The sequence below is a fragment of the Canis aureus genome, chromosome 33 (genome assembly GCF_053574225.1).
Source record: "Canis aureus isolate CA01 chromosome 33, VMU_Caureus_v.1.0, whole genome shotgun sequence".
Lineage (NCBI taxonomy): Eukaryota > Metazoa > Chordata > Mammalia > Carnivora > Canidae > Canis > Canis aureus.
The window spans coordinates 3,394,881-3,415,406 of NC_135643.1; the positions used below are offsets into that span (position 1 = coordinate 3,394,881).

At 38.7% G+C, this 20,526-nt stretch overlaps 2 pseudogenes across 1 annotated transcript in view; both read right to left on the reverse strand.

Annotated features, from left to right (window-relative positions):
* The window catches only part of LOC144304151 (coiled-coil-helix-coiled-coil-helix domain-containing protein 2 pseudogene), a 176,556-nt pseudogene that overhangs the window by 120,420 nt on the left and 35,610 nt on the right, over positions 1-20,526 (reverse strand). The gene's annotated exons all lie outside the window — the stretch shown is intronic.
* Positions 14,555-15,240, reverse strand: LOC144304209 (PAT complex subunit Asterix pseudogene; annotated as a pseudogene).

Consider the following 20,526-nt stretch of genomic DNA (forward strand, 5'->3'; position numbering starts at 1 on the left):
CACAGGACACTGGTGAATAGAAATGGAATAAAGATACCAGACTGTATAGAAGCCTTCCACTGAGCTCAGAACTAGATGAGAAGCACATGCCCAAGCAAAGAGAGATTCTAAACCCTATCCCAGACTCCCTGAATCAAATCTCTGGGGTACAGACCAAGAATGTTCATTTTTGTATGAATGATGCTAGCAGCGATTCTGAGGCTCACTCAAGTTTGATAACCATGTCATTCATTGCTGGGCTTGAGCCCTCTTGAATAGTGCTTATCAAACTTTTACATGCAGACAAGTGATCTCGCTCAAGGGCAGATACTGATTCAGAAGTTTGGGGTGGAGCCTGGGATTCTGCATTTCCAACAAGTGGGCAGATGATGTCCTTGTTGCTCAGATCATATTCTGAGTAGCAAAGCCCTGGAACACTCTGGCCTCCACACTAAATAGGTCATAGAGTCTGAGTGGGGCTAAACCTGAGGCTGAGAGACAGAAGGAACAGACCAGGAGGGAAGCTGAGAAGTAGGGAGAACCTGACAGCCCATTCCCTGGAAAACTGACAGAATGAAATCACAGAGCCTGCAAGACTGACAACCAGATTCTTAACCACCACAATGCTGCCATCCTTCCTGGCTTAACCTGAGCAGCCCCTAAAGGAGCTATGAGACTAAATCCATTAATTAAATCCTCAAACAGCTACTTTTCCCCTAATAGACCCTTTCCCTCTGACTCCTTGTTCAGTATTACAAGATGAAACAAAAACAAAAACATAATTCCAAAGTTCAATCTGATATAATAAGGCGCTTTGTTCTTAATTAGAGTGCAAAGTATTTTTCATGTAGGCCATTGAGTCTGTGTAGATCGTAGTTTCGTGTTTACTGTTCTCATAAAAACTGTTCCTCATTATAAGAACAAAAGTGCCTAAAAAGCTGACACAGACAGTTTTCAAATGATGGACGGTTTTCAGAATCAAATTATTCTGAAGAGCTTGGGAGTATTTACTTACAAGACATGGCCCTTCTCTTCCTATTCATCCATACATTCAAAAGCAATCATGGTCCAGGTATTATGCTCAGCACTGGCATTTGTTATAGAGGTTATATGGTACCAAGGGTCTGTCCAAGAGAGCTAAGAAACTCAGAAATTCAGCCTCTGTATATCGTTTAATGAAACTCACAGGATCCACTCCGTTGTTGATTTATTTATTAAATGGAAGGCTAGGTGCAAATCCCTACTCCCTCTCCCTTGGAGGAAACCCAAAAAATGAAGGTAAAGTTCCAAATAGTAGAGAATAAACAACAGGTGGTTTGGGCTTCATTCAAAATGTGAGTCACACTAAAACTAGGTGTGGGTTTTTTTTTTTTTTTTTTTAAGAGTCATTTCCACTCTAGATTTCAATGTATGCTACTCAGTATCAAGTGGCTTTTTACTTCCATGGATGTAGATGAAGGCAAAACTCTATTGAACTGACATTTTTATAAGGTGAACAGCTTTTGCAGGGCTGAGCAGAAGGAGCTGGGAAAGGTCCTTCTTTTAAAGCTTTTATCCTCTATATCCAATGATTCATCAAACCAGAAATTTCAAAACCTCAGGTTTATACTAGAATTATTGCTCAAATAGCAATTTCCAAGGCATATGAATGATATTAAAATCACTTAAAAGTATGTGTTAAGGACCCACATGCAAATTCCTTGTGACAGAACCATGGCTGCTTAAGGAAACTCCTGGAAATGATTAGCAAGAAAACATGAGACATTCAGGAAGGAGGAGTCCAAAGGGAGGGCAAGCAGAGTAAGGTAGGATGGCCAAGGAAGGGGCTGAAGCAAAGGGTGTGCTGACACGAGGTCTAGGGAAGAAGGCGGAGGTAGAATGAGAGGTACAGAAACCATCACCAACACCTGGAAAAGCTTGAGAGAAAAGTAAAGGCGCCAGAAGGACTATCACCTTCTTGGAAAGGCCTTACCCTACCAATGTACCGACAACAAATACCCTGATCTCAACATACCATTTTCTATCGTTACCTGGGCTTATTCACTGCTATAACCCTAAACCTAGGGCACTGCCTGACTATAACTGAGTCCTTGACAAAGTGTGAGTTGAATGAATTAATGAATGAAACCAATAAAGGGATTTAAGAAGTGGAAAAGGCAGAATGCTAGTACGAGTGTTTAGAACAGAGATGCAATGAATAGAGATGGGTGCGGGGGGCGAAGAGAGCAAATAAAAGTAAAACCTTTTATCACATCTTAATATTTAAGATAGGGATGCCTGGGTGGCTCAGCATTTGAGCGTCTGCCTTCAGCTCAGGGCGTGATCCTGGGGTCCAAGGATCAAGTCCTACACTGGGCTCCCTGCAGGGAGCCCGCTTCTCCCTCTGCCTGTGTCTCTGCCTCTCTGTGTCTCTCATGAGTAAATAAATAAAATCTAAAACAACAACAAAAAAAAAGTTAAAAAGATATGTGAGTCCTGAACCCACCCCAAATCTGATCTAAATAGCCTAAAAACATTCCAAAATATTTGTGAGCTTTCAAAGACAAGCATGAAATAATTCTCAAAGTGAAAAACTGGGACCTTGATTCTGGGTAAAAAGGCCTGAAGATTCCAGAAGGCCTTCAGCCCATCCCACCCTCAGCTGCAGAAAAAGGCCTTGGGCAAGTCACATTGCCCTGAGAGGCTCATGGGACCCCCACAGAAAGTCACGCTAGACAGAACATCAAATGTCACTTGGGAGCTGTTCACGAAAAGAGGAATACAGAGTTAGTAAGGGCGAAAAGCTTTATAAATCTAGTAAGGAGTCAGAAAAGAGAATTTGACTAACTACCCCTCCCACCACCCCCATTCCCCGCAGACAGTGTCTCATTGTTGGGATTATGTTTATTTGAGAAAAGACAAAGCCTCAGCTGTGAGTCTGTGGTGGTGCATGCCTAGTACTTATTTTACCAAATGTCTTGGTGCTGGCAGGATTGATGCTGAAGGAGCTGCTTTAGGCAAAGGACAAAGGAACAACTTAGAACTCTACCAAGATGAGATGCATTCCAAGGCAACTTCTCCAGCAGAGACTGGCATTAATTGGTCCTTGCCTTGTGTGTACTGATTGCTTACTATTAACCATACTCAGACCGATATACACAGAGCAGAATGTTTCTTTCCTGAATATAGAATCCAAACGAAGTTTGATCTGACAGTGGTGGCTACCTGTGAAGAGTGAAGAGGAACAGTGAGGGACACTTCCCTGTTTTTTATGAAGTCTTAACACAGTAGTGAAATTTGTTTTGTTTGCTTGCTTTTTTTATGGTTTCCACTTGCTATTTTGAAACTGCAATATTATTAATGAAAGAGTAATAGATTATAGCTGTTCTTTACTTTTTTCCTATTGACATTATATATATATTTAAATCAGGTTGTAGGAGACAATCAGGTTTTTTTTTAAAAAAAAAAAAAAAGCTAGCAGCCATTAGATTAAAAGTGGTTTGAAAATACAGCTATCAGCCAGGTATGTTTTATAGTCTATAGATTTTAGCGCACAGGTGTCCCATAATAATAACTAATTCTTATTGCTTACTGTGTCCCATGCACTGAGGAAAGTACTATTTAAGTACTATTTAATCACTATTTACAGATAAGGAACTGGCCCTGGCCCTCCTTCCACTGAGAGGAGTGGAAGATATAAGCAGTGAACAAAATTTTAGGGCTGTGTCATCTGTAGCTCTTGCAGTTCCTAATAGAAATGTAATGTAGACTGTCCTAGGCTCTTTTCTTAACTTTTTATTTTAAATTAAATATATATAAGTGCATTAAGTGCACCAATGTTAAGGGTACAGCTTGATGAAATTTTGCATATATATCCATCAGGAAATCATAACCTGATCAAAATATTTTTAAAAAGGGTTTCCTTTGATCATTGCTAGTCCATACCTTTCTTCTGATTTTCATCATCATAGATTAGTTTTATCTGTTCTTGAACTTTGCATATATGAAATCATACGTATGTACTCATTTCTGGCTTCTTTCGCTCAATATGGAAAGTCACCATGGGGTTCTGTATTTTCATAATTCAATAAAATCTATCTTTTTGTTGCTATATAGTATTCTATTATAGCATCATTCCACAATTATTTATCCATTCCCCTGTTGATGAACTTCTGGGGTGTTTCCAGTTTGAGGTTATTATGAATAAAGCTGCTGTGAATCTTCTTTCTCATGTCTTTTAAAGAACAAAGGCCCTTATTTCTCTTGGGTGTTTACTTAAGGGTGGGATTGTTACATTATAAAGTAGATGTGTATTTCAAGTTCATAGAGATTGCCAAATGGCTTTCTAAAATGATTATGCCAATTTACACTCCCATGAGCAATGTGTGAGGCTTGTAGTTTCTTCACATCTTTGCCAATTCCGTGTCATTCTAGTGTAGTAGTATCTCATTGTGGGTTTAATTTGCATTTCCCTGATAACTAAGAATGTCAAGTGCTTTTTAATATCCTTGTTAGCCATTTGGATATCCTCTCTTGCGAAGTGTCTATTTAAATCTTTTGCTTCTGTTTTTAATTAGGTGGTTTATCTTTTTCCTATTGAATTGTAGCAGCTCCTAACACATTAACACATGGGCGTCTTTTGTCAAATACATGTAATTGGGAATAAATTCTTACAGTCTGGATTCTCATTTTGCTCTCTTAATAGTGTCTTTTAACACCAAATCCTTTCCAGGGATTAGGTAATAAATATATTTTGTATAACACATATAAAGGAGAGAGCTTATCTAATTAAGTTATCCACATGCACAGCATGTAATAAAATTTATGTCAATGGCTTCAAATAAAATCTATCTCAAATAGCCATTTTCTTTACTCAAGGATTCATTTCAATATTCACCCCACGTTAACTACGTGCAAGGCACTGGGCGCCATGGGTGCAAACATGGTAGAGTCTCTTCTCGCCCTCAAAGCACTCCAGGAGGCTGGCAGGTGATAAACTGAAATAATGTAAAGAGAGAAATGATAGTAGGCATGTATGTTTCCATGGGATCAGGCTAGAGTGAATGGACTATGAGGAAGTCCAGAAGGAAGAATATTAAAGCAGTTTCAGCAAGGGACATTTGCCCAGACCCTTGAATGAAAAGGAAGGAGCTCACCAAGCAAACTTGCAGGAAGGGACACAGAAGGCATAGAGGGATCAAATGCAAATATTTTGCTGTCCCTAAACCAGTGATTTCCTGTATGTGGTTTTTCAGACCACCAGTACCAGTGTGACCTGGCGTACTTGTGAAAATTGCAGATTACTGCCTTTCATCCCAGGTTTTCTTAATTCAACTCTCTGGATGTAGAACTTGAGAATCTGAATTTTAAACTTGTCCCTTGAGTGGTTATGTTTTTTTGTTTTGTTTTGTTTTTTGTTTTTTGTTTTTTACACCCTTACATTTGAAAACCACTGAGCTAGGATATAGAGGAACCAATATGACATAGAAAATGATGTGTAGAGTCAGGTTATAAAGACCCTTTCCCTGAATTTCATGCTAAAGAATTTGGGTTAAATCCAAGTGGGCAATGTAAGACTGTTAAAAGTTTTCAAAGGGGAGAAATTTTAAAAATCTAATACTGGTCTTAATGAATGTAGTACTTTCTACTTCCCAACTGATGTATTAAAATCAACCAGGGGATCTGCCCAATCTATTTGATAGTATTTGAGCCATGTCTTAACCAAAAGTCAAAAGAGAAAGTAATATTTGCATTTCCTGTTCTAGATCTGAGATTGGCAAACTTATTCTGGAAAGGGCCAAATTGTAAACATTTTAGGCTTTGTGGGCTGTACAGTCTCTCTTACACCTACTCAGTTCTGCTTTCTTAGCAGGAAAGCAGCCAAGCAGCCATAGAAAATATATAAATGAGCGAGCATGGCTGAATTCCAAAAGAATGTTATTTACAAAATCAGGCAGGTCAGAATTGGCCCATGGGAAGTAGTAACTTGCCCTCGTTGATTCTAGATAATTTCACTTAGTCTGGTTAAAGATTTAGAGCTCCAGGTTTTTCAAGAAGTTGGAGATCTGTCTTCTCCCCCCAGATCATGTTTAACAATTGTAGTTTTTTTTTTTGACAATTGTAGTTTTAAATAAATATGAATCTGCAACAAACTGTGAAGAAAAAAAATTAGTGAAATCCAGATTATGATAGATTCTATAAGAAAATGCCATAGATAACTAAAAATGTGATGAGAAAAGGAGGGGGAAAACAAGGAGACTGTTTTAGTCTAGATTAAAAGGAATTTAAGAGGTTTTTACAATCAAATATAATGCATGAAGATTGGACTTCGGATCAAAACAGGAAAAAAAAAACCCTACTATAAAGAATACATGTGGGACAATTGAGTAAATTTGAATATGAGCTACAAGTTAGATGATATTAAGTGAATGTTACATTTCTTGAATATGATGATACTATAGTTATACAGAGAATGTCTTTGTTTCTTTGAGATACATGCTTATATTTAGGGATTAGAGTGTTGCAAATATGGTTCAATGAAAACCTAGAATATGGCAAAATCATAATAATTGTCATATCTAGCTAAAGGCTACACATGTTTCATTGTACTATTATTTCAATTTTGCTGTGGCTTTGAAATTTTTTTAAATTAAAATGAGGGGAAATAAATATTGCAGAGTTTAATATTCAGTACACTGGTTTTTTTTTTTTCCTTTTTCAATGCAGAAGAGGACAATCTTCAAAAAAGAGAAGCCAGTATAGATTTCTATCATAAGGTAATGAAAGGTCTCCTAGAAGTCTTCATTTTAGGCCTGGTGATGCCACTTAAAACTTTTGGCTCCAGGATGCCTGGGTGGCTCAGTGGTTGAGCTTCTGCCTTTGGCTCAGGGCATGACCCCAGGGTCCCAGGATCGAGTCGCCTGTCAGGCTTCCCGCAGGGAGCCTGCTTCTCCCTCTGCCTATGTCTCTGCCTCTCTCTGTGTCTCATGAATAAATAAAATCTTTAAAAAATAAAAATAAAACTTTCAGCTTTGATTTGCCTCATTCTCACCCCAACCCCATCTACCATTTTTTTTTAAAATCTCTTTTACTCCCCAAGTTACAGGAGAGAGGGGAGTGGGAAAAATTCACATTTCACAAGCATATATGATATGTCATAAAACCGTGGATTGTGGCCACATTCAGATATGACATATCATATATGCTTCAGAGCACTGCCCCACATCCTTTCTGGCGAGGGTGTCCCATATTGTGGCATCGACTCTGTCGCTGCTGACATTGTGAGTCCCTTCTGTGTAAAGTGTGGGAAATGGAACAGAATGAGGTGACAAAGGCAGAACTGCCGAAGATGACAGAATCATGTGTTTACACGTTTCTCCTCCGTCTGCAGCTCTGAGTCGTCTGTTTTTTTTTTCTTTTTTTCTTTTTTTCTATCTCCCTCCCCTTTCTGGCACCGCTTAGACTCCTGTGGGGGTCATTTCCGGAGTGGAAGCCTTGCTCTGTCACTCCGCCTGTTTCCTTCCCCTTCCCCCTGGCAGTTACAGAACCATGTGTTGAAAATTGCTCGAAGGGGGACCAGGTGGTTGGCAGTTGCAAATAACTAAATTTAAACCTTATGAAACATAGCACTAATTTGGGCTGTTGTATAAATTTATCCTAAGGGGGGAATATATATATATATATATATATAAAATATGAAGGGAAAGACAAGCAGAGTGCTGTTTAAAAAGAACTCAGAAAAAAAAATAAAAAAAAAAATAAAAAGAACTCAGGTGATACTAACAAGCACAAAAGCATCAGGCATAGGGCAAAGCTTGAGCTCTGGTGTCAGGTAGGCAAGAGCTTGGAACTGCTGTACCGCTCACTGGTTGGATGCTTGTGGACAAGTTACTTAACTTCTCTGAGCCTCGATTCCTTATCTACAAAACAAAACAAGAAATACCTACTTCTTTTGAAGATGAAATGTCACAAGGTAATCTTCACCACTTGGCTGAGGCGCTTCTAAACATCCGAACGCTGATCTGGTATAATCGCTGGTTCCACTCGATGTGATCCTCTCTATTCCGCAAGAATGAAGGAGCGCACAGCCAAAATGGGCAAGGGGGGCGGTTGAGTTGTTCCTCCAGGGCAGGATGGGAAGCCCTTCCTTAAGGTTTTTTTACAATTTCCATTCATCCTGATATTATCAATGCCTCTCAAAACTTTATTCGAAGACAAATCGCCTGGGGCTCTTGTCAAAAGGCAGATTTTTATTCCATAAGTCTGGAGTGAGGCGGGAGTTCTGAACATCCAGGAGCTCCTGGGGGCCTGTGGATGCTGCACTTCCCCTAAGCCTCCTGGATTAAAAGGCCCCAGGGCGTGTACTGAAGGGCCGAGGCTCTCTTGGATTGGGAGCCCACGGGATCTCTAGGCTCTTCGCAATCTGTCCTCGTTCTTATTCTGGAGCAGCAACTCACTTAACACGGCCACTGTCATTTCTCTTTCTATTAAATGTGATGTTCCTTTCACTTTGTTTTAATGAAGTGAGAATGATTCTCAAAATGAGCTGACAGCATTGTCAGCTGCCCGTGGAAATCTCACTCAAGAATTAAAACCAGGAGCTGCTCCAATGAGCTCTGCCCTGGAAAGTCAGGAGTGAGAGAAGCAGCCCAGCCACCAAGTGCCCTGGGTGCAACATCAACCCCCAGCCCTCAACGGGGCGGGAGACCTGCTACCTCTTGTCACTGTGAAGGTGAGAGAGGGGGAAAGCAAACTTCTGAGAGGTAAGCTGTGAACGTGGCCTTTCTCTCCACCCCTCTCAGGCCTGCCGGGCAGCGCGGACCCACCTCCCTCGGGGAGTATAAATGCTCAATCAGCACGTTCTCACCCACCTGAGGCCCTGTCCCTTTGAGAGCCTCTGGGGAGAGCAGGCCCAGAGATTTTCAAGGTTTGATTCAGCATATGCTTAATGTCAGGTGTTAATGTGAAAGAGCTGGCTAGGTTTCTCATTTCTGATCTCTAAAAATAGTTTCAAGATTAAAATGAAAATCGACCAAAGCAACAAGCACTTATGGAGAGTCCGTTAAAAGTCAAGAATTAGGTTAAGGACTGGGGAAAATTAAGTTGAATGAGAAACTCCCCTGCTTTCAAGCAGTTTAAATATTATTAAAGGAAATAAGCAAAACAAATGCTAAAAGCTACAAGATATGAATAAATGTAACTGTGAAACAAGCAACAAGCTGCAACCCACAGAAACTGGAATGATGGAGTCCATTAAGGGATAGTCTGTTTGTGCCTAGTGAGCACCATGGAGCCTGTGAATACACACTCATATGGACTGTGAATAAATGAGCTGATGAACAAGTAAGTAATGCAGAACAAGACTGTAATTTCATGAAAAATTAAAGCCATTGTTCCCTGTTTTATTTTTTTCTCTTTCTGAACTGGTTATCATATCAGCTGGTAGGCTCACATCTGACATAGCCAGCCCATTACTTTGCACCCTTTTAACTGATGGCAGGGCAGCTAAGCCCTTAGAGTGCAAATCACCCCTTCCTCTGCTTTTTTTTTTTTTTTAAAGCATACTGCTTGTATACTGGTAGCTCTATCTGCTGAGAACTTCCCTCCACTCTTTGCAGCTATCCTGAAAGGAGGCCTCCAGCCTTAGAAAGAACTGTCAGCAATTTTTGCATTGAAGAAAATAAGGTGGGAAAGTGGGGAAAAGAGTTACAAAGCAGATGGTGTAGAGAAGGTACAGTGACAGCAAAGGACCGAGCCTTTCTGGAACAATGCAGTCACCCAGCGAGCTGTGGTTGGGTGCTGGGGTGCCAGAGCAGCGTGGAACAGAATGAGGACCAGAGCCTGGGCCCTGCTCAAAGGCAGAGGTGCTTGACTGCTGGTCATACGCAATTGTACCTCACTTTAGTGATATGTTCTTTTTTTTTAAAAAAATTTTTATTTATTTATTCATGAGAGACACAGAGAGAAAGAGGCAGAGACACAGGCAGAGGGAGAAGCAGGCTCCATGCAGGGAGCCCGACGTGGGACTCGATCCCAGGCCTCCAGGATCACACCCTGGGCTGAAGGCAGCGATAAACTGCTGAGCTACATGGGCTGCCCAACTGAACAGAGTAATATTCTGAGTATTAGGAACTGGGAAATAAAAGCTATTGGAATATATGTAACTCTGTTCCAGAGAGTAAGCCTTGCTCTGTTCCTTTCCTACTTACACATTGCCTATTAAGTGCCCATTCAGAAAACCTGCTGCTTCTCTTATTGTGACCCTGTGTGTGTGTGTGTGTGTGTGTGTGTGTGTGTGTGATCAATAACGTTGTTTAAGGAAGATTTGTGAAAGACTTGAAATGGGCAAATTTTTAAAAATTAGATTTCCAGGTGTCTTCTTAATGGAATACGAAGTGCTGTCTACAACACCTTTTAATCTCATTTTATAGGGTCTGTGTGTTCATTATGTCTGAGGGACTTTACAACTCTGTAAATTGTAGACAATTGATGGTGGTGTCAAAATTCTTGTTCATAGAGGTGCAAATGACCTTTGCCAAGGTGATTGATTGTACAATTGGTTCCACCATAGGGAAGAGGCCAGTTTTGCTCCTTTTAGCAAATTCACTTCAGTACTCCTGATTGCCTATCTTCATATCTGTTCTTTGAATTGTTTTTCACATCTTACTGGTTTCTTCATTAATTAATGAGTTAAAGAAAACACATTTGACACACATCCATTTTATATGTGTATGAAGGCCATGATTTTATTTCTCTTAAAAATTATCCTTTGCCACAGTGAAAACAAACTAAACAAGATATCAGATATTCATACCTTCCTGGCAATGAAGAAAATAGAGCAAATTATAAGTTTGTAATTTCAAAACAGGGTGTTTTGTGTACAAAATGAATGTTAAAACTTTACCCACTGGAGCTAGTAAGTTTAAATACAGCATGTCACCATCCGTGTTCTTCAAGCATGGGAGTTCTTAGAGAACGCTGTGGCATATTTAGATCTTTTTTTTCTTCAGTGGGAACTCTTTGTGATTTTCCTGTTGTAGAGGAGGAAAAACTTTTCCTCTAACCTCTTCTGGTAAGTGAGTGAGGCCTGCAAATAAAACTGACAAGAGATAGATGAACAGGAGAAGGATTTATTTTGTATGCAGTCATGAGTTTCTCTCTCTCTCTCTCACACACACACACACACACACACCCAAAGAGGTGCTTAGGCCTACAAGCTTATATACCATTTTAACACAGGATGACAAATTATGGAGAAGTATCTACATAAAAAAATGAGTTGGAGTTTCTAGGGGTGGTAAATTGTGGGAAGGTAAATATATGGAGGAAACGAAGAGACCGAAAGGATGATTTTAGTAAGATCTGTTTATGCAGATTCATTACAGTGCTGCCTTTTTATCTCCTGGGATAAGGGTTGTCTTCTCCAGGTGCTGGAGAGAGGAGGGGGCACAGCTTCATAAAGGGAATTTTATATTCCCTTTACAAAGGGAAATGTATGCCTCAGTGAGAAAGGAGGGTAGAGACTCTCCTGTGTCTGCTATGTATTAACTGCCTTCAGCTCAAAGTAATCCTTATGCCAAAGGGGCATATTTTGAGGTGGCAAACTCTGGTCCACTTTATTGACATCACTTAGGCTGCTTTATGTATGCCTGCTCCCTGAAACCTGTACAATAATTAAATTACTTCTTGTGATACAAGCACTGAAGATGCCCTATAAAGCTTTCGGAGGCAGGTCTGGGTTTCTGCACAGCTGAGCTGCCTTCCTTTATTTTCTCATCACATCTGGCTCACAACTTCTTACCATGAGGAATCCACAAAAGAGAACCTAGATTGGATCAGAACTGTTGCTTTAGCCAAAATAATTAAAGTCATAACTAGTTCACTCTGGAGGGCTTGGAGGATGATGTAAGAGCAACCTTGTTTTATTTCTGACATTTATATAGCATTTCTAACATGTATGTGCTTAACCACTATTCTATACTGAAACTCCACATACTAATCTGGAATTATGCATTAACTGAAAAAAAAAAGCAAGGTGAAGAACAAGGTCTACAATATGCTAAATATACATTTTTTATGTATAAAAAAGGAAGGGAGATCAGAGTCTGTATTAGAATTTGCTTGCATACCATAGGAATGAATTTGAAAGGATATATATTTTTAAAAGATTTTATTTATTTATTCATGAGAGACACACAGAGAGAGGCAGAGACAGAGGCAGAGGGGGAAGCAGGCTCCCCGCAGGGAGCCCAATGTGGGACTGGATCCCAGGACCCCGGGATCACCACCTGAGCTGAAGGCAGACGCTCAACCACGGAGCCACTCAGGTGCCCCTGAAAGGAAATATTTTAACCCAATAAGAGATGGGAACAAAATTGGACATTTGGAAGACAAGATGGAAGGGAGATTTTTAATTTATATATGATTTTATGCTTTCTGTTTTTTGAATCTCATGACTTATTATTTATTTAAAAAAATAAAGTTTTCAAAAAATTTAAAAAATGTTTATAAAGTACGCTACAGCCCACTAGGCTTTTCTTAAGTTCCAACATTAACAACATGTCACAGAAATAAAATAAACACCAAAATAAAATGTGAACTATAAAATTATTTAAGTGTGTCTATATTTGTGTGTGCTATATGCACCAGAATGGTGCACCAGGACAAAAGCCGGAGGAGGCTGTATGCTCCAAACAATTGCCCCCTAGCACACTGAGGGCAAGTCACTATTGGACAATAATAATATTATGTACAGCCTTTAGTGTGTGATCAAACAGGTTTACAGAACTAGGGAATTTGTGATTGAGAAAAAAGAAAAGAAAAATTGCAAACATAACACTAACACCTGATTCTATCCCATGCTAAAGCTCCAAAAGAAGGATTTCAGTTTCCAGGGGACCTCTGATAATACTTAATCCTTAAGCACTTCAGTTACAATTGGAGCTACAATTAATTATGTTTTAAGACATTTGGAAGATCATTAAGTTTTCGTCTGTATTGGAACTGTATGGTGCTTAGGTCAAAATATTGTTATGTAAGGTCATATTAAAAGTCTTACAAAAAAAAGAGATACCTACCACTTTGTGGTATTATTGAAATCTTTAACTCACACAGGGCTGGGTGAACATCTTTCAAGGAAGCCCTGGGACATGGAACTTCTACTAACTTTAGGACTCGTCCTCACCCTCATATTAATCCAAGTAAAAGCAACACTAAAACAAAAAATAGATACCAGAAAGGCTGGGGAAAGTATGATTTTCCTTAAGATGACAACTCTACCATGTTCAAGTATTAAAATTATAGAATGATAATGTATAGAAGTGGAAAGCACAGACTTGGGAATTAGATGAGACTACATCCTAGTTCTGTTGTTTACTAATTACATAACCTTGGGCAAATTTGCTGGCCTTTCTGAGTCTCAAGTTCTTTGTTTATAAAACGTTCAAAATAATACCCACCTTTCAAGTATCTTTGAGGAGTAAAAATAGTTAACACTTATGCTTCTATATACCAACCCTGCTCTCAGCACTTTCTATATAAGTCTGTTAATCATCAAAATGACTTTATGAGTTAGGTACTCAAGTCAAATCCAAGAGGGCTGAGGGACATTGAATAACTTCCCCAAGGTCACACAGCCAGATGTATAGCTTAGCGGTATAGGTCCACAATGCATGCTCTTTTTCCACCACAGAATACTGATAATGCTTCAGATGTTAAAAAGCACTTGTTGTAGAGCTTTAATGTTCTAATAAAAACTGAATATTGCATAGGGGATTGCATAGAATTCTTTTTTTCTCAGCTAACAATCTGTGCTCGAGTATTTCAGTCAAGGACCCAAAGTCCTTCTATATTTTTGTTCTTCTAATCGGCCAGAATTGTCTCCATCCACCTGGTCCAGGGTGGCTCATCATTTTTTTTAAAGATTTTATTTATTAAAAAAAAAGATTTTATTTATTTATTCATTATATATATATATATATATATATATATATATAGAGAGAGAGAGAGAGAGAGAGAGAGAGAGAGAGAGAGAGGCAGAGGAAGAAGTAGGCTCCATGCAGGGAGCCTGATGTGGGACTCCATCCCGGGACTCCAGGACCATGCCCTGGGCCAACGACAGGCACTAAACCGCTGAGCCATCCAGGGATCCCCCAGGGTGGCTCATCATTATAGACACATCTTTATATACACATTCCAGGCTGCAGGAGGGGGACAGACAGCCATGTGTTCACTCTTCAACAGCATCTCTGAAGTTGCACAAATCATGTTAGTTCACTTCCCACTGACTAGTGTGTGGTCATATGCACACATCCAACTGCCTCTTTAAAGACTACAAATGTACTTTTTATTCTGAGAGACAGAGAGTGAAGGAGAATGGATAATAAAGCAAATGAGGCAAAATATTTAAAACATAGAGAGTATATATGTGTGTGTGTGTGTGTGTATAAGTGTATATGAGTGTATATGAGTATTATCTATACTATTCTTGAAAGTTTTTTGTAAGTTTAGGTTTGTTCTCTCTTGTTGCCAGAATGCAAAGCTTTATTATTAACTGTTTTGAACAACAATAACAAAAAACAAGTGGATACACCTAGAAACATAGCATCTCCCCCAGCAGCAGGCAGGGTAGGGAAGACAGGTGGGAGGGAAAGGCCTGGGGTATCGCCCGCTGCCCAGCAGAAATGGAATCCCAGAAAAAGCGTCAGCTTCCCTTCATCTCACTGCGGGTGCTGAGATGATGTCACCCAGGGAAGCCCAGGACAGCAGCTGGGGGCAGAAGGCTGAGCCACCAGGGAAGGTGGACAGAGTGGTCCTAGGATGACATCACCAGAAAGGCGTCATGAGCTGGGGGTGTTGCAGATATGACGTCACCACAGCGGAGATGGATGGCATGAAGCTACTCATGTGCTTGGCCAAGCTGATGAAGGAGCAGTAGACAGCCCTCCAGGCACACCACTTCAGCTTGAGCAGGAGGCTGTACATCCTGAATATTATGCCGAGCAGGTTCATGTAGTCCAGCGTCGGGTCATCCAGGCTGAATGACACTGGCAGGGGCTTGTACTTCAACACTTTGTTTGCCTTCCATGCATCTGACATATTAAGTGGACATGGTGGATCACAGGGTATCACTCTTCCTTCTGTAAGTAGTTTTAAAGTAAAAAAAAAATTTAAAGATGTTATTTATTTATTCATGAGAGACACAGAGAGAGAGAGAGGCAGAGACACAGGCAGAGGGAGAAGCAGGCTCCATGCAGGGAGCCCGATGTGGGACTCCATCCCGGATCCCCAGGATCACACCCTGAGCAGAAGGCAGATGCTCAACTGCTGAGCCACCCAGGCGTCCCTAAAGTAAAAATGTTTCAAAAGTTTATTTATAACTGAAAAAAAAAAGCATCTACTTCTTAGAACTTAAATGCCAGGCGCTATTCAAAGTACCTGCGGCAAAACTGTTTTTCCAGTATCTATTATTTTCTTCCAAAATTAGTATAACCTTGATGGGCCAGGGAAGGGGTAGGGAGCAAATCCTGCCACCTGTTTTTCTCTTTCTTTCTTTCTTTCTTTTCTTTTTTTTTTTAATTGAAGTATAGTTGACATACAATGTTATCTTAGTTTTAGGTGTACAAAATAGTGATTCAACATTGACACATATTACAAAATGATCACCACAACAAGTAGAGTTATCAGCCACTGCTTTTTAAAATAAAGTTTATTAGAGCACACTCATTCATTTATGTATTTTTTTTTATGGCTACTTTTGTACAACAACAACAGTCAAGTAGTTGCCACCAAAACCATCTGGTCCACAAAGCTAAAAATATTCACTGTTAGGCCCTTTACAGAAATAGTTTGTTAACCCCTAATGTAAACTGGTAGGTCTCAAACTTTAATGAAAATTAGAAACACACACACATACACCCACACGCACACATCTTTCCTGAGCCATTTGTATCACACTCTTTTACCCCTTAATTCTTAAGTGTATATTTCCTAAGAACAAAGATATTTTTTACATAATCACAGTACAGTAATGAAATTCAGGAAATTTAAAATAAAAAAATACAATATTTTATCCAATCTACAGTCCACATTCCAGTTTTGTCAATTGTCCCAAAAATGTCCTTTACAACATTTCTTCCCTCCTCTTACACAGAATCTGGTCCAGAATCACATATCGCATTTTTGTTTCTTCTTTATGAGTGGTTTTTCATGTAGTTTCCCTATTTTCAATAGGATTTTTCATCTTTTTATTCAATTTTTAGAAATTCTGTGTTAGAAGTATTAGCCCTTTATCTCTGATATGTGCTGCAAAAGTTTTCTTAACAGTTTGTCATTTGACTCATGACTTTGCTTATGGTATGTTTTTGCCTGTGTACCCACGCAAGATTTTTTAATGTGAAACTTATTTTTGCATCTGAATTTTGAGTCATAGTTAGAAACTTCTACACTGACGTTAAACTTGAATTCAGTCATGTCTTCTTACAGTGCATGTATAGTTTCATTTTTTACATTTTGATCTCTGATTCATTTGGAGGAGTTTATTTTTATGTGAGGCAAGAGGATTGAACCTAATTTCATCTTTTTTCCAAATGGCTGCCCTGTTGTCTCAATAGCATTTATTATCTTTGCCCCAGGGATTTGAGATCCCATCATTATCATATATGAGATTTCCATATACATTTGGGTCTATTTCTGGACTTTTAATTCAATTTCATTGGTCTGTTTGATTATGCTTGTGCTGATATCATATGTTTCTAATTATAGAGGTCTTGCAGAATATTTTAATTGACATGTCTATTCTCTCCCAAAGCAGCTCTTACTTTGCCATGTATTCCTAGATACTTCAGGATGTTTATTTTTCCATACAAACTTTATTTCTTATCAACTAGTCTAGTTCCAGAAAAAAAAAAGTGTTGGTGTTTTTACAGGGATTACATTAAAGTTCTGAATTAGGTACAGAATCAGTATCTTAATGATTTTGAGACCAGATTAAGGCACATATTTTCATTTGTTTTGATCTCTTTGTGTGTCTTTCAGGAATTTTTTACACTTTTTAAAATTTATATTTTCAACATTTTTTGTTTGGTCTGTTCCTAAATATTTATCTTTTTTTTGATGCCCCTGTACAAGGACATTAAGAGATTTGAGATTTAAGAGATTTGAATGTTGCATGTTAATTTTATATCTTGTTACCTTACTGAGTTACTTTATTGTTATCTAAGTTTCATAATTTTCTAGGGTATCACTGTCCCACTGAAATATATGTAGTCAGATGTGTGATTTTAAATTTTCTAGTAGCTAAAGTAAACGTAGTTAAAAGAAACAGATGAGGGATCCCTGGGTGGCGCAGCGGTTTGGCGCCTGCCTTTGGCCCAGGGCGCGATCCTGGAGACCTGGGATCGAATCCCACGTCGGGCTCCCAGTGCATGGAGCCTGCTTCTCCCTCTGCCTGTGTCTCTGCCTCTCTCTCTCTCTGTGACTATCATAAATAATAAATAAAAATTAAAGAAAAAGAAACAGATGAAATAATTTAATAGTATATTTCATTTAATTCAATATATCAAAATATCATTGTAGCATAAAATCAATAGTAAAATTATTAATAAGATATTATAAATTCTTTTTTTCTATAAGGTGTTGAAAATCAAGTGTGCATTTTACATTTATAGCTTATTTCAATCTGGACCTTAAATTTTTGTCAGAAATATGTTGTGAATTTAGATTTTATAGATTTTACAGTTAAAATAGTATATTCACATATCCAAATTGTTACAAACATACTTAAAAGTTTTCTTATCACCGAAGCAGTTACCCAAAAAAGCATTTTTCTTTAATATTTGCATCCATACTGACAAAAGTGGTTCTTCTTTTTTCAGAAGAACTGATTTTACTTTGTAGCAAAAGTATCTATCCATTAAGAAAATTCAAAAATCCTTGTGTCAACTCGGTATTACTAACATTAAAGCCAAAAGGGGATTTCATGAGCAGAAATTCAGCCTTGAAATGCAGAAAGAGGGGCACCTGGGTGGGTCAGTGGTTGAGGATCTGCCTTTGGTTCAGGTCATGACCCCCGGGGTCCTGGAATCGAGTCCCGCATCAGGCACCCTGCAGGGAGCCTGCTTCTCCCTCTGCCTATGTCTCTCTCTCTCTCTCTCTCTGTCTCTCTCTCTCTCTGTCTCTCATGAATAAATAAATAAAATCTTTTTTAAAAAATGAGGAACAAAAGCCTCTCAGGGGTAACTCTCAACTGATGGGAGACAACAACCTGGAGAGATACTCCTGCATGTCTATTTATGTGAACAATTCTGAGAGACCCTCTTGTACACCTCTCAGGAGGTCAAATGGGACCTATCCTCAATGGTGACCTTGATCATGCACACTTACATTGTCACCTCACCCTCCCTCCCTGTCTAATTTCCTCCTGTGCTTCATGCTGGCCCCATGGAATCACCTCCTTCAAAAACCACTGGCATTTACATCCTTATGTCAAGCTCTTTTTTCAGAGATTCAAGCAAAGATACATCTGAAAAGTTAGGAGCATGGGGCATGTTTGAAGTTGGAAGGCTTGTAGAAAAATGAACCAGAAATATCTGCTAAGTCCTTCAAATATTTTTCTGGAGCTTGAGTAAAAAGTGACAACTAGAAACTTGGATTTAAATTTCTTTCTTATTAAATTAAGTAAGAAGAAAGACAATGTTAAAACCATAGTTTGTACTGTGTCTGTATAAGAGAATATTCTTATCTTTAGGCATATACAAGTTACTCTTGAATGTTCAGAAAAAATATATGTATGTATGTATATATATGTGGGTATATATATATATATATATCTAGAGAGAGAGAGAGAGGGAGAGAGAGGGAGATTCTGGGTAAAGAGTATATAGATGTTTCTTATACTATTCATGGAGGTTTTTTGTAATGAAATTACTTCCAAATAAAAAGTTTTAAAAAACCATCTTAAACTTCTTTTCAAAAACAGCAAACTGCAGCCATATAATTTCAGAGTCAGCAGCCTTTTATCTTTTTACCACCTACCCATTAAAAAAATGTCCTGATGATGCTTACAAGTTAATATTCTTAAATTCTAAATTCTTAAAGGTTCCAATTTGGGCTCACTAAAAAAAAAAATTTAAAGGAAATATTCTCTTGGAAGCAATTATAAACACTCACACTTTCCCCCACTTGAAAACAAAAGGTAATGTTGGCTATTGCCTTTAAAATCGTGGCTGCCCCTTCCCTTATCTTGATGACCTGGTTTGCAGAGGCACTGTGTAATTTCATTAGAAAATGGTAAAACAGCTGAGACATTGGGTTCCAAGGTCATGCGCTGCTGTGATTTCTTTCCTGGATTTCTTGGAAACTTGGGTCAGGAAACCTCTTGTTGAGTTACTGAGCAAAGATAATACAGATATGGTGGGGAGAAGCTCTGTTAATGAACAAAAGGTACACTTTCCAGCAACTTGAGCAGATGTGTGTGAGGCAGCTCTAACCTGTCAAGGCTGTCAGAACCTTTATTTACAACCGATAATATACAATTCCTTCACTTCCCAGAGTCCTACTATTGTCACAGCTCACAATCGTCATCTGCTCTAACTGCTCATTTGCAGCTTCTATTGTTTTTAAATGATACCTGTCAAGTCATCATCCATCTATGCTTAAATATATTTAGCACCAGGCTGCTCATTAAACCCAAAATAGCACCATTAAAGTCCATGTCTTTGTATACACATTGATCTTCTTTGAGTTATTATTTTTAATAGTAATAAAAATTTAGGAAGAATTTAAGTGACAATCAATAGGAAAACTGTTAATTCACTGAAATTCTAAGTTATTAAAAAGAGTAAGTTGGATCCCTATATCCCTATTTGAAAAGAGACTACAATATATTATTAAACAAAAAATGAGAGGTTATAAAATAGTTTACATAATGTTTTGATTTTTGTACAAAAATCTGTGAAGTTTATATCCATCTGCAAAAAAAAAAAAAAAAAAAGAATAGTCTAGAAGTATAAATTCCAACCAATTTTACACTGTTAACATGTGAGGAAGATGGTGGAAACGACTCACTCCCACTTTTTTTTCCTCACTGATGGAAGAGTTTCCCTTACATTTCTGACCTCTTGGCCCTTATTCCTATTCGACTCCTCCGAAGTGTCTGGGTAATATGACTTATTCTCTCCAAGTCTTATTTCCAGGTAAGGAGCAGGCATTAGAGAAAGATCACTCCTGCAGATAGGTAGAGGGATAGGTTTGCAGAAGTGAACAGGTGTAACTCAATCATGTATCTTTCCCTCTGCTGGGAATCAGACCTCAACAGAACCCACTCCTCTGCTCTTCCATCCCATGCTGTAAGTTTTGTAGAGTGGAACTTCTTAGATTATATAGTATTCTCGATGACTGGAGCAGTTGAATGCTACCTTGGGGTTTGGTATTAGCAAGGCCCACTGTTGTCTCCCATCTAGACCACATACTATAGTAGTTCTAACAATAACAAAGCTGACATTTTGCTGTCTATCTGCCCCACTCTTTATCTCCTTGGTTCTGAACTTGGATGAGTAATAAATGTCATTC